Here is a 15,668-nt window from a genome sequence, read left to right as displayed (position 1 = left end):
GACATTGCCAAGAAGAAGCAAGGGGCCCAGGTGCCCGGACCCAGTCCAACACACCAACCACCACCCCTAGAAGTAAATACAGCAGGGGTCAAAGCACATAGCAGGAGGTTCCAGTGGGCTAGTCACTGGGCGCCCCGGGCAACAGGCGGCATTGCCGCTGCTACCGCCAGACGGGGGGGGGGCACCCTCGGTGTCTGGCAGCGGCTAGAGAGGTGAGCTCAAAAACATAGACCCTCTCTCTGTATGTGTCTATGTGTTCACGTTTAAGACACCGTGTGTCTAGCCACTAACCTTATTAGCTTATAGGGCAGGGGTGGAGAATCTGTGGCTCACTCAATGGCTCTGCAGGGTTCGGATAGGGGTTTTCTAGCCCTACCTGGAAATGCCAGGACTGGACCTGGGACCTTCTGCATGCGCAGCAGGGGCTCCAGCCTTAACGATGCCCCTGAAAGCACACTAGAACCTGGGACTTTCAAGTCCCAGTCCAACACTCTAGCCACTACAAAACAGTAGGGTTGAAGGGGGCGCAGTTGCTGCCCGCTGCAAGCCTGGTGCCCAAGAGGCGCAGCAAGGGCTTGCGGCCACGGGAGCCGCTCCTGAGCGTGGGCGCCCCCAGGTAGTTATTTTGTTTTGTTTTGTTTATTTTCGAGTTTGTGTATTTTGGGGAGGGGATGCACGTGCTGCCGCCATGAGCGCCCCACACTCGCGGGAGGCAACAAGAGCCAGCATCGATGTGCTCGGCGCCCAGGCCTGTGCAACTGCCAGTGAGAACAGAGCGGGTTTTTTTGTTTGTTTTTTTGGCTGAACGTTGGAAACCGCCTTATACTCCAGCCCGAGAGTGCCAACATTCAATGGCAACAATGGCTCTCCAGGGTTTTCCGGCAGGATTCTTTCCTAGCCCTGCCTGGAGCTGCCAGGGGTAAAACCTGGGACCCCCGGCATGTCAAGCAGGCGCTCGCCCCACGGAACCGCGACCCCGGTGGGGGGGGGCGCCTGGCTGCTGTGTTTTTTTTAAAAAAAATAAAGGAGCGCGGTCGCCCCAGCAGGGGAGTGCACTAGGAGGCGCCGCACCCAGGCGCGCGCCCGCACAGCCACCGGCGCTCCCGACGGGCGGCAAGCGCCAGCTGAGGGGGGCGGCGTCCGCGCACACGCACCCCCGCCTCGAGCGCCGGCAACCCGGGGCCGCGGCGGTGTAGGCGCGCTGCAATCCGCCCGAGGATGCGAGCGGGGGGGGCGGGCGCTCGGCTGCCGGGAGCGCGGGCACCACAGCAGGGGAGCACACTAGGAGGCGCCGCGCCTTGGCCCGCGACGTCACAGTCACCGGCATCCCCCTCGGGCGAAAAGCACCGGCCGAGGGGGCGGCAGTCGCGCACACACGCCCCCGCTGCGAGCCCCAGCAACCCCAGGGCCGCGGCGGTGCAGGCGCGCGGCAATCCGCCCGAGGAGGCGAGTGGGGGGCGGGCGTTCGGCTGTTGGGAGCGCGGGCGCCACAGCAGGGATTTGCGCACTGGAGGTGGCGCGCCCAGGCCCGCGCCTTCAAAACCGCTGGAGACCCGTCGGGTGAAAAGTGCTGGCTGAGGAGGCGGCACCTGCACAAATGCGACCCCGCTGCGACCGCTGGCAACACCGGGGCTGCGGCGGCGCAGGCGTGCGGCAACCGCCCGAGGAGGGAAAAGGAAGGGGGCGGGTGCTCGGAGGGCAAGTCTTGGCACGGACAAACACTGGCCGCAAAGGGGGGCGGCGCCCGAGCACGTGCGCCTCCGCCGCGGCTGCCGGCAAAGCTGGAGCTGCTGCAGCGCTGAGCCCTCGGGAGTAAGAAGGAGGAACCGAGGAGAAGGAGGGTGGGCGCGCTGCCACCGCAAGCGCCGGGGCCCTCAGCGCGCACCACCACAAACACCAGTGTTCCCGCTGTCAGGGCAGGCGCCGGCCATGAGGGAGGCGCGCCGGAGCGTGCGCACCATGCCGCAAGCGCCAGCAATCCTGGAGCCACGGCAAGCACCGGCGTGTAGGGGTGCACGAAAGCCACTTACCTGGTCTCGCAGCTTGCTTTGCGGTGGGGGGGAGGCGCTTCGCTGCTCCCCCCGAAGTTCAGGCCGGGGGGGGGAGGCTTCCCGCCTCGCCCGGCCGAAATTCAGGCCGGGGAGGATGCGCCTCGCCTCTCCCGGCCGCGAAATAAAAAGTTAAAAAAACACAAAAAACGCCCCCGTGATAGGCTACGTGACGATTAACGTAGCCTATCACGGCTAGATCTGCAAAGTCAGCTGTGATAGGCTACGTAAATCGTCACGTAGCCTATCACGGGTGACTTTAAAAAAAAAAGCGCGTACGCAAATGGCGGCCCCCATAGGGAGCCGCCATTCGCGTTCCTTATTTGGTCGCTGTAGTCTACGTAAATCTTTACATAGACTACAGCGACGAAATAAGGAACGGGAATGGCGGCTCCCTATGGGGGCCGCCATTAGCCGTACGCGCTTTTCTTTTTTTAAAGTCACCCGTGATAGGCTACGTGACGATTTACGTAGCCTATCACTGCTGACTTTGCAAATCTAGCTGTGATAGGCTATGTTAATCGTCACGTAGCCTATCACAGGGGCGTTTTTTTTTTTTAACTTTTATTGGAATGGCGGCGGCGGCAGCCGGTCGAAAGACCGGCTGCCGCCTCTGCCCCTGTTGAAGACCTGACGAACCGCCACCGGGACCCGCCGCCGGGAGGGACATTCGGGAAAGGTAAGTCCCGTCCCGGGGGGGGTGCGGGGTGCGGGGGGGCTGAACACGTTGGCACTCAGCCCCCCGAAATTTCGGGGAGAAATTCTCCCCCATCCCTACTGGCGTGGCAGCAAGGCCTTGAGCGCGCTGAAACCATGTGGAGTTCAAGTGGCTGGAACGACGACGACGGTTTCCAGCAGGCAGGTGTCCTTCGTTGTTTCTCGGCGGAGCTGTAGTTCTCTCTAGCTGCGTCGAGCCAGAGACCTGAGATTGGGAAGGGGGCTGAGTTTAAAGCAACTCAGCCTGCCCCTCCCTGCATGGTGGTGCCACTGGGGTGCACCAATCATAGGCCCCTACGTCTTGTCACCCCACCCGCCCGCAATGCCCCCCCCCTTTTGGCCAGACAAGCTGGCGCCGGGGTGAGGGCATTTCTGATGTCAGTGGTCTAGCCAGCAAATTAGAAAACTACCTAGAGGCTGGACCCACCTTCTTAACTATTGTAACTTACAACTCAAAAACCCAAGGTAGTTGAAATCAGTTAGCCTATTCAAGAAAAGGAATTAAGACTCTGTTGCATTTTGGTAAGGCTAGATAAAATTATTCAGGTTGCCCAGCAAGGCGCCAACTGACCAGAGGCTCTAGGGGGCACTGTGGCTCTATATTAGAAGTAGGGGGGGTTGGTTGTCACAACTAGTCTGCCAAACACCAATGTGAAAGAAATCAAAATAAGACTGACAAAGAGGGCATGAACCAGCCAAAGGATCTCATTGGTTTTAAGAGGAGAATTAAGCACGCACTTGTCTACTGAGTCAATTAGACTTAAACATGCTTAACTTCAGCAGGATCACATCCTATATTTTTATAGGCACGCACTTAAAAAAAAAAAGGACAAAATTATTTTATTTCTGTTCAACAGACTTCTTATATCCCAGTCTTGTTCTTAGAAGCTGAAGATGGCATCCATGGGGTTATCCTGTTTTATCCTTACAATGCCCCTATGAGATAAGTTATGCTGAGAATGCCTTCCTCAGGTTATGCAGTGAACTTCAGGGCTAAGCAAGAATATGAACCCAGATCCCTCAGTTGAATTCCAAAACTGACTGAGACCACAATCCAGTGCAGATTGGAGAATGTTTACCCCAATTTATTTCAATTGGCTTAAGTGCAATAACAGTGCAATTCATAGAATAGTAGGATTGGAAAGGGCCTATAAGACCATCAGGTCCAACCCCCTTATGTCTACTTAGAAGCAAGTCTTATTATGTTAAATAGGACTTGCTTCCATGTAGGACTGCAGCCTTAATTCTGTATTGGATTGTGGCCTAGCTCTACTTATAGGCCCTTTCCAATCCTACTATTCTATGAATTGCACTGTTATTGCACTTAAGCCAATTGAAATAAATTGGGGTAAACATTCTCCAATCTGCACTGGATTGTGGTCTCAGAATGTTTCACATTTTGAAACCACACAAGGCACTGAGAACTGAAAAACTTTACCATTTCTTCTGTTTCTTGCAGAGTTCCCATCCCCCTATTCCCTTTTAATGCCTTTCTGCTGAGTTTTTACAAGCAAATAAATGTAACCAGCTGCCAGCAAGGTCTCCTAGCCTAATACAACCAACTTTCAGAGGCAGAAAATTGCTTAAATAGGAGTCTTTGGTGTTAAATTTTTGAAAGAAACCCATTTCTGAGTGGGAAGGGGAAAAATGCATTTTCGAGTTACCTGGTTTCATTCTATACTACAAAGCACTCCTATCTTCCAACTGTACAAATTTGATAGGGATAGTGCCTGTGGTTCTTCCTCATACCAGTTACTGGTGTGAATAAAATTAGTACAGAATAACAGAGCTACATTGCACAGCCAAAAGATCAAACGAACTCTTGATGCTCCAGTAATTAGCTAAAAGGCCCTCCATAACCCAACTTCAGTTACTTTCCAGCCATGTGGAACATAGGGGGTAGGAGATTTCATATGGAACATACGTACTCTCTTTTCGTCCTGCATGGAGTTCACACAGTACCTGATAAAGTTTGTTTGCACAGGCTGCCTTCTGCTACGCCTATTCACTATCACATTTTGAAGAGCCAGCTCTCCCAGCTTTTATCTGTCAAACGCCGGAGTGTCTATTTGAGCTTCATTAGTGAGCTCTGTGCTTCTAGCCTTTTCCCGTTGACAGACAATCAAGGCATGTCCACATTAAGAACTACATTTGAGACAAAGCTGAGCTGAAGCTGATTAATCAGCAACTCTCCTGAAACATCTCTAACAAAAGCTGGGAAACGGCACTGCGCATGCAATGCCACAAGCTGTTTCCATTATTCACATTCTGCCATTTTGAAAGGGGGAGTTTACTGATTGGTCCATTTAGGGTACACTCCTAGACATGCTTACTCAGAAGTAGGACTTACTCCTATGCATAGGGTTGCAGCCTCAGAGTTGCTCCCAGGACTTGGCCTGAAGCAAACATCTGCAGCAAAATGTAGGGGCTCCTTCTCAGGGAAAAGATCTGAGAATGGTTGTGGGCAGCCAACAGAGTGCTGCAAAGGGAGACCAGCAACGATTCTCAGGAATTGCTCCATACATGCCATTGCAACATTCAGAACAATTTTGTGAAGATTCCTCCTGAAGTTAAAATATCAGAGGAATTTTGAGGGTAGCCAAAAAATGTTTCATTCTTTTTGCAGTGTAGATTTTCATATTCCTATTTAAGGCTGAACTATACATTATATTAATCATACATTTTATAATGTGAGCTAAAACTGTGCCACTTTAAAAAAAAACAAAAAAAAACACCCAACCATGGAGGGCCCTAATCTAGTGCCCTGCTTCTGTTTGGGGCCTTGTGCTGGTTTCCCACAGGGGAAAAAAAATACTCCTAGGTGCTATTTTTGGCAACAAATCAGCATAGACCCCTGATCTGGACTGGGAATGTGGTACCAGATTGGGCCCCACACTAAAAAAATAATAAGGGTGACATTAAGCACACTTTTTACCTGCTTAATGTATAGTGTGTTGCTTGTAGGACTCAGTCCCACTATTGCACCTTACCTGCGGTCCGTTATTGGGTTTTTAAAAATGTGTTCTTTATGCTAGCCAGCTTACTGGCATTTTCATAGAGTGTAAAAGGTGAGACGTTCTGGAGCAGTGCTAACTGGCTTTAATTTCCTTCTGGTGAGAAAGCTGGAGATATAAAATATCTCTGTTAATATTTGATATATTTACAAATATACACACAGTTTATAAATCCAGGCAGAGGCACACTTATACAGTAGCAGGTCCATCACCACATATGAGATTCCCACAGAAAAGCCCTGAATGCCATGCTGCTGCTTCATATTCAGCCAACTCACAGCACTCTGGAAGGGCGGACCCACCGTTTGGCAGAGTGCAGCAGTCACCTCAGGCAGCAGATGTTGGGAGGTAGCAGCAAAGTGTTGGAGCAGACAGCTGTTTGTCTCACTGTTGTCTTGTGACCCATGGCCATAAGCTAACTTGCTGCCTTCAGGTGTGGTGGAGAATTCTGTCCCATTGCCATTGTTGAAGAAAGATTCAACTGACAGTCCAGTTGTTTTTTGTACATGTAATATGTGAGGGGACCATCATGTTCTTTGCCTCAGGCAGCAAAATATATTGGGCCTGACTCATTCTGACTCAGGTTGCAAGAAAGTAAGCCCCATTTAACACTAAAGGGTAATAGCACCCTTCCACTCATGTTTTCCAGCAACTGGTATTCAGAGGCAAAGTAATATCTAGCCATCATAACTAGTAGCCACCAACAATACCCTCCATAAATGTGTTCTAATCCCCTGTGAAAGCCATCTGCATTGGTGGCCATCACAACATCCTGAGACAGTGAATTCCATAGTTTAACTATGCACAGTGTGGAGAAATATTTCTTTTGATCTGTCCTGGATCTTCCACCATTGGATGACCCCAGTTCTAGTATTATGAGAGATGAAGAAAAATATCTCCCTATCCACATACTCCACACAGTGCATATTTTGGTACATCTCTATCATGTCTCCCCATACTTGCCTTTTTTTCTAAGCTCAAAAGCCCCCCAAACTGTGACCTTTCCTCATAAGGAAATTGCTATTGTACGTGGTGCTGCTGGACTATTGTGCATAGCTCTGCATTCTGTGCAATTAGCCTAACTCCATAATGCTTACACCTTTTCCTATCTGCCTAGGGATGTCAGAGAATTTCTCCACGAATATCGGGGAGGCTGAATGCCAGCGCATTCGGCCCCCCGAAATGGGTGGAGAAACAGTCCACCACCCCCCCGGGATGGGACTTACCTTTGGCGAATGTCCCTCACGGTGGCGGCTCACGGCGGCGGTTCCGCAGCGGTGCGGCGACGGCAGCAGCCGGTCTTCCAACCGGCTGCTGCCGCCGCCATTTCTAAGTGTAAAAAAAACAAACCACAAACGTGATAGGCTACGTAAAGATTTACGTAGCCTATCCCGGCTAGATTTTCAAAAAACACCGTGATAGGCTATGTAAATCCTTACGTAGCCTATCATGGCTTTGAAAACAAAACAAAAAAAAGCGCGTATGCAAATGGCGGCGCCCATGGGCGCCGCCATTTGCGTTTCTTATTTTGGCACGGGTAGTCTACGTAAATATTTACGTAGACTACGGCGAAAATAAGGGCAACACTATTTGCATTGCCCTTATTTTCGCCATAGTCTGCGTAAATATTTACGTAGACTACCCGTGCCAAAATAAGGAACGCAAATGGCGGTGTCCATGGGCGCCACCATTTGCGTACGCACTTCCCCCCCCCCCAAAGTCAGCCATGATAGGCTATGTAAGGATTTACGTAGCCTATCACGGCTGACTGCAGGCCAGGGACGCAAACGGTGGCGGCTATGGCCGCTGCCGTTTGTGTCCCAGCAGGACAACAGGATTCGCGGCCGGAGAGACGGGGCGCTCCCCCCCGGCCAGAATTTCGGCGGGGAGGGATGGGACGCCTCCCCCCCGGCCAGAATTTTGGGGGGAGAAACGGAGCGCCTCCCCCCCCACCACGAAGCAAGCTTTGGGATCAGGTAAGTGACTTTCCTCCATCCCTAATCTGCCCCCACCCTGGTCTGTGATAGCTACAGTTGTGACTAGAATTCACTCAGTGGGTTGGATCCTGACTTAGGGCACAATCCTATGCATGTTTAGACAGAACAAAGTCCTACAGGCCCCTGCCCCCCTGTATTCCCCAGCCAGCCATGTTGGCTGGGGAATGCTGGGAACTGTAGTACTTTGTTCTGTCTAAACATGCATAGGATTAAGCCCTTTCCCATACTTAGAACAGACAAACTGAAATCAATGGGACTTAAGTTAGTCATCACGACCAACTTAAATTTCATTTATTTCAGTGTGGCTACTCTGACAAAGTCTGGATCCAACCCAGTGTTGATTCTGATAGAAAATTAAGGTGGAGTGGAATGTGAACAACTGAGGGATGATTTGGAACTGGGCCCCAGCCACAGCCCAGTCCATTCAAGTAGGCTACAAAAGGTCCATCAAAGGACTTCCACCTGATCTGGGGCAGTTTCCCCTTCCTACAGCGCCCCCCCCCCCATTGTTCAAGATCCTCCAGAGAGGCTCTTCAGATGCATGGGTGGCTGCAGAAGAGAGATGGGAACAGGAAACTCCCCTGCCACTTAAGTTCCTTAAGGGTGCAAATCCTATGCATGTTTAGACAGAAAAAAAATCCTACAGCTCCCATCATGCCCCAGCAAGCATGGCTGGCTGGGGCATGCTGGGAGTTGTAGGACTTTTTTCTGTTTGAACATGCACAGGATTGCACCCTAAGTGAACTTATCTTGGGATCGAAGCCAGTGGGATAAATGCTTATGCACAGAGGTGATTGTTATGTATGAACCCTTTTACATATAGAAGCAATTCTTACGTAACTTACAGGATTCCAGTAGTCACGGCGTGCTTCATTTTTGCTACGTGGAGAGTCAAACTGGAAACAGGACGTAAACTACAAAGCAGGGTCATATTTAAAATCATCACAATGATGAGACTAGATACTTCGACTGGGGTCTTACATGGTTTTTGCAGACCAAAAAGAATTCCTAGCAGGCCCATAGCCAGCCTAAACGTGTGGGGGTGGGGAGTAGAGGGGGAAGTTCATCTGGTTTGCAGGCCTTTTAAAGACAAAATTGTTAACATTTTTAATTATGTGTTTGTTAAAAAAAAATGTAGGGGAAGCAGAGAAAATTGGGGGAGGGGGCTAGCCCACCCCTGGCTACAGGCCTGATTCTTAGGAGACTGAGGATATTGAAAGACCCTGGCATCTTTCCCCGGGATGAAAAACAGAAGAACTGGGAGCAATGATTTCATGTGAAGGACCAATGTGATTGGCCGTTTCCACACAGTCCTCCTGGCTTAGCTCTGTTTTCTGTCACTGTTTCTGCCTCTGCGGTGTGAAGGTGCAGTTGATGTATACAGATCTTCTCACTGCAGTGGCAGAGGTAGCAAGGACCATGACAGGAAGGAGGATCAAGTCAAGCCAGCAGGATCATTCATGTTCCTTCCTAGAAGGTCCCCCTGTACAGTCAGCATGCAGATGGAGTTCATCCTTCCCCCAACCTGGTGCCCTCCAGATGTTTTGGATTTCAACTCCCAGCAGCCCCAGCCAGCATGGCTAATGGTCAGGAATTCTGGGAGTTGTAGCCCAAAACATGTAGAGGGCATCAGGTTGGGGAAGGCTGTTGTCTAGCCTCATTTGGTGTGAACCACCCAATCATCCTTCAGTTCCAAGTTTGTTTCTGGCAAGGCTTGGTGCAGCAGGACCCATCTTGATCAGGGAGCTGGAGCGGCAGTTACACCTCATAACTCCTACGGTGGAACCTACAAGGATAGTCTGCTGGTAGTTTGGCATATTCTTCGCAATAACCGTTTGGAATCCTGTCGATATATTTGGAACATTTATCCATGACAATAAATGTGCATTAATACTATAATTATGCATATTTCAGCATATGTCATTACAATACAAAAATATGAAATTACTGAATATGAATATATCTCGCTGGACTCAACCACTTTACAATTATGTGCTTTTTTCACTTCTAGAAATAAAAATCACATACATTTGCTGCATCTATCTGCTTGCAGAGAGTGTTTTCTTCTCCCCTACTGATATTACATATGTTAATTTATTTAAAGTACATATGAAAGGCACAAGGTTAGGTATTTTCTAGCATTTTATTCTTTGCATTCAGTTTGAAAATAGGGAGATAAATAAGTTGCTTTGGAGTAAGACTTCTAGGAGTTGCATTTCTTCTTTTGTTTTGCTTTTTGTTTTGTTTTTAAATACAGATCAGGTTCCTTAAATAAAATCAGGAACAAAATCCTACCATTAAATTGCCTGTGCATCTGGATTAATAATGAGGCTCTGGGGCTGCAAACAATATGCATCTCCAAGGTTAAAGGAGAATTGAAAAGCTTTTATGCAATATTCCCTTAATCTTTTAGCATTGTGTACTAAAATAGAAAAGTCTCATAATGGAAAAGCCATGGGACTTTATAAGGCTATATCAAGAGAATTGTTTATAGATGTATCTTTCATCCATCATCCATGCAATAGCTAGAAAATCTAGCCTCATTTGGTGTGAACCACCCAATCATCCTTCATAACTTTTGCTCTGAATTTCAAATACAACGTTGTAATATGTATCTGCTGGCCTTTAACTACCCAGCTTAAAGGGAAAAGCATAGTCACAGATCTTAGTAGCACTAGCAAAGCTTATGAGCAGTGCTTGAAGTGGGGTGGGATGTCATCCCACATCTTTTCAGGCAGATATAACTGATTCTGGACTAACCACCTCAGTTCCTTATTTCTGCCACTTTGCATTGCTTAGGAACTTTCCCCATCTGAATTCCTTTCTGGATGTTGAGGTTCCAGATTACCTGATCTTGGCTGAAGAGCAGCATCAATGAAAACTGCAATTTTTCAGTTTTTGATTTCTGGACTTTCTTCAGACTAGGGGTTGCTCCCCCTGCAGCAACCGCCCTGAGGCCTTGCAGCGCCCCATGAAGCCTGCCTGTGAAGCAAAACGAATATAAACAAACAGAAATAGAAAAAAGGAAAGCCGGAAGATGTAGGTAATGGAGGTTGAAAACATGTGATGTCAGATTAGATGATGTTGGCGCAGAGCAAATAAACTGGCACTGAACCACTGAGCCATAGATTGTTTGCCGTAGTGTGAATAAACATACTGTTTTGCTATTAAAGCTCAAGCTTTGAACTTTTTGAAGTTTCCAAAAATCTGAGCAAAATCAGTCTGGTAGATCTCTAGTAATAAGCGTTAAACTAACGTATTCTTATGTAGATTATTTAACTTTATGCATCACTTCCCACAGTGAAAAGCAGTATAAAGTGACTCACACACATACATACAGAAATCCAAAATGAATACATGGGGGGCGGGGGGGAGACGGACCCCATTTTACCTTTTGTGAATGGGCCAAAAAGTTGGAAAATGATATAGCTAGATTCCTCCCTCTCACCCACCCCCTTCCCTAAGGAATGGCTGATTGAGTGAGTGGAAGGAGAGAACCAAGGAAACAAACTGAGTAACATGTAGTTCTCAGAGTGAGAGACTCAGACATGATCAGAGTGAGGGCAGAGATCTGAGCTTGGCACTCACACTTTCAGCGCACAAGAGCCCCCCTAGAAATCTAATGAGGAAACAGAAATCTGTTGCAGTGTTAATGTTGTAAATCCTCATCTGTGCTCAGTTGATATATATGTGCAAATCAACCATATATCACAAAAATGCCATAAGCCTCCATTACTTCATCCCAAGGAAACTGAAACCCTAGGTTTCAGTTTCTGAATGCTGGCATTCTCGCTCAGAGACATAATAATATGTACTACCACTGAGTTAAAGCCTTTGCCCTTTCCAGAGAGAGGCATCCCTGTGTCCCCAGATGTTTCAGTTAGCTCTTTACCTCTGCTTCTGTGTCGTTTTGTGTCTCTCTGTTTCTATGTCAAACTGTGTGTGTGTGCGCGGGGGGCGGGGTAAGGTATCCCTCCTCATAGACATGCACCTTCATCAGCTCCTCCCATCATTTAGCAAAACTGGAGAAATGTATGCTACTCACCCCAAACCTTTGATGACATTTTCCATTCATAACATTGGAAAAAGAGCTCTATTTTCTAACTTTTAGCTCTGTTAAGAAGCCATCAACCACGCATATGGAGCCATTAACATCCCTTTGTCCAACTCCAAAAGCGTGCTCCAGCATTGCTTCAAGGCAAACCCACTACAGTACATTTGTAAATAAAAAGGTACATTTTTTAAAAAATGCCATAAATCTCCATTGCTCTGTCCTCACACAGAAACAGACCCTATCACAGCAGACAGTGTAACGTCCAATCACTCGGGGAAGAGAAGAACCATATGCAAAACAAAATAAACTTTACAAAATATGTAAATAAATAATGCATTTTATCTCCTTGTGTTGTGCTTTGTTAAAAAAGAAGAAGAGGTAATTCATATGTATGTATTGTATGTATGTAGGGCAAAACATTCCTGGAAAAGAAATTGAGTCGTGTGAATTACAAATATTGTCTTCCTAGTATAGACAGTTTACAAATTTCTATTAAGAATTATGTGTGCTGCCTTGTTCACTGATATTTAAGGGTGCTTTCTGAGGGAGCAGAATTGTTATTACTGTGAGTGACATAGCATATGGCACACAGGATAAACTGCAGCTCTGCACTTTTGTTTAGCCACCCTCATACAAGGCTTTTTACATGAGGTAGTACTCTGCTGCAATTGTTCAACATTCTCTCAAGCTTGCTATATTCCGAAATGTCACTTGATGGGGTTATAGCTAATGCTGTTTGCCAGAATTCTGCATTTACTTCACAGATGTCAATCAGGCTGCCTTCCCACAGGTGCACTCAGAACTTTAAAATTTCCTTATGCTTGGGTTGCCCACCCACCCTTTTTAAATGTAAGAAATGTATTATGCAAGATGGAGAAATGAAGCCAAGTTGTAAGTGCTACTGAATGCCATTTGATGATACAGTGCAGGCATTTATGAATGCAATACTCTTGTGTACCTGTTGGTGACAATATTTGTGCTGTCTTTAAACAGTACATTACCATGCCTGGAAGTCCAAAGTGCTCCTCTTCAAAAAATGAAATGCCCCAGAAGAGCAATAGCTAGTTGGAAGAATGTGAGGCTTTTTCACTTGACTCAGCTACTTTGCAAGCTGGCACTATAAGGAGAGTGTTGTTTTTTTTCAAGAGAAAGTATTAATGTACTCTTTTGCAAACACCAGTGACTGCATCCAAAACTTGTTTGCGGTCTCCAGTGTTTACAAACCCAGGAGAAAGTCAGGCCAGAATAATTGAATCATATACTTTTCTGAAATTATTACTAAAACAAACAAAAAAAAGCCCTAACGGGATATTAAGGTACACTTGGACTATGAACAATGATGCTACACAAAATGGAACTTTTTCCTTCAGAATTTGCCTTTCTGGACAGCATAAGAGCCTCATTCTATACATTACACAGAATCAAGGCCAGCTGTACTATTAGGCAGTCTGAGGAGGCTGCCTCAGGCAGCTGATCTTGGATGTCATGAAAGAGCAATACATGGTTAGTAATTTAATTTATCTTTGTTGTGATTTTATTACCTGGGAGTAGTAAAAGAGTAGTAGAGGAATCCGTGACTGGGTGTGCATGATCGCTGCAGCCCACAGTGGCTTATTATAAGCCACGGTGAGTTGCAGCATGTAGTTTTTGAATATTCAAGCCGCAACCACGGTTTGTTGTGTCATCTGAACTTGGTGAGGGTGGGTTGTTGGCATTGTTAATGAACTACCCAGAACCCATGGGCTGTTCTAGAGTTGTAAGCAGTTTGTTAACCATGCCAGAAACCCACCTTCATCAGGTTCAGACGACACAACAAGCCACAATTACAGCTTGAATATTAAACATGTCTGCCCACACATGCTGCAACCTACCATGGATTAATTAATTAATCCACGGTGGGCTGCTTGATTATGTGAACAGGCCCACCTCCTTGGGTATCAAAATAACTTGACCGGCTTTAGGTAATATGCAGGTACTTGACTTGCTGGGAAGGTGAGGCATTTCTTGCTCCACCACAGGCAGCAAGATATTTTTGACTAGCCTAGTGCAGAATTCCATAGTAGACTGTGCTGGCAGAATTCTGGACTATAGCAATTTAGCGAGGGGGGGTCCTGTTTTTGAATAGTCCCCACCTAAAAAGCTCCCTACATATATCATTATCTAGTACATCAGTGAGAAATGTTTAGCATAGCCCTTTCCACAATGTGCTAATTAAATAAATGTAGTTATGAGGGCTAGGGACATTCAAGAGTATCATGCACAATTTGAAGTGGTACAGTTCACAGTCCTATCCTTGGGTTAGATTTGATTGCATTATGTTTTTGTGTAATGCATATATAATGGTTCTTTAACCTGTGTAGACTGGCCCCCAGTTCATGTGATACTGCAGCAACAGTGCAGAAAAGGGCAACTACAATGATCAAGGAGTTGAAGCAAGTCCCCTATGAGAGAAGATTACAACAGCTGGGATTGTTTAGCTTGGAAAAAGGAGTGTAAGGGGAGACATGATAGAGGTCTACAAAATTATGCATGGTGTGGGGAAGGTGGATAGGGAGACATTTTTCTCCCTCTCCCACTACTAGAACCTGGGGTCATCCTATGAAGCTGATGGTGGGCGATTCAGGACAGATAAAAGGAAGTACTTCTTCACACAGTGCATAGTTAAAGTACGGAATTTGCTACCACAGGATGTAGTGATGGCCACCAATTTGGATGGCTTTAAAAGGGGGTTGAACAAATTCCTGGGGGGAAAGGCTATCAATGGCTACTAGTCTTGATGACTATGTGCTACCTCCAGTACCAGAGACAGTGAGCCAGTTGCTGAGGAACATGGGTGGGAGGGTGCTGTTGCACTCATGTGCTGCTTGTGGGTTGCCGGTTGACAGCTGGTTGGTAGGGATGTATGAAAGTCACTTACCTTTTTGCAGGGGTGATTCGTGGGGGGGGGAGCGCTCCACACCTCCCCCCGAAATCCTAACCCGGCCAGCTCCGCTCCACGGCAACTCCGCGGAGCCGCCGGCCAGGTGCATTCGCAGGCATCTGGACTCTGCGAACGCAAATGGTGGCGGCTACGGCGGCTGCCATTTGCATTCCCTTTTTTTGCCGTGATAGGCTACGTAAATATTTACATAGCCTATCACGGCAAAAAATGGGAACGCAAATGGCGTCCCTGTGTTAGCCATGATAAGCTACGTAAGTATTTACGTAGCCTATCACAGCAAAAATGGTGAAGCAAATGGCGGCCGCATACGCAGCTGCCATTTGCAAAGCAGCACGAACAGCAGCAGGTAAGTACTCCGTTTCGCGTGCCTTTCACAGGGTGGTGGGGTGGGGGGGCTTCGTTCCGCCACAGATTTCGGGGGGCCGAATACACTGGCATTCGGCTTCAGTGAGATCCGTGGTGGAATTCTCTGACATCCCTACTGGTTGGCCACTGTGTGAACCGAATGCTGGACTAGATGGATCGTTGGTCTGATCTGCCATGGCTCTCCTTATGTTCTTATGACATGAGCACTGCATTCATGTGGCTTCTTGCCATTATGGTCTAGTAAGGTCTAGACCAGCCTTCTCCAACCTGGTGCCGTCCAGGTACATTTGACTACAACTCCCATCATGCCTGTCAACATGGGCCATGCTGGCTGGAAGTGGTAGGAGTTGTGGCCCACACATCTGGACAGCACTGGGTTGGAGAAGGCTGGTCTAGATGGAGGAAACATGTGGGAAGGGGGCAAATAACATGATTTCCCTCTTATATCAAAACTCCATGCCATTTACCCCATCGATGTATGTCCTCCACCTTGATGTTACTGAATATACAATGCAAGCTGAGCACATCAGA

Source organism: Heloderma suspectum, chromosome 3 (genome assembly GCF_057233095.1).
Source record: "Heloderma suspectum isolate Gila_16-S chromosome 3, 16-S_ref, whole genome shotgun sequence".
NCBI lineage: Eukaryota > Metazoa > Chordata > Lepidosauria > Squamata > Helodermatidae > Heloderma > Heloderma suspectum.
Note: the sequence above shows the minus strand (reverse complement) of the source record.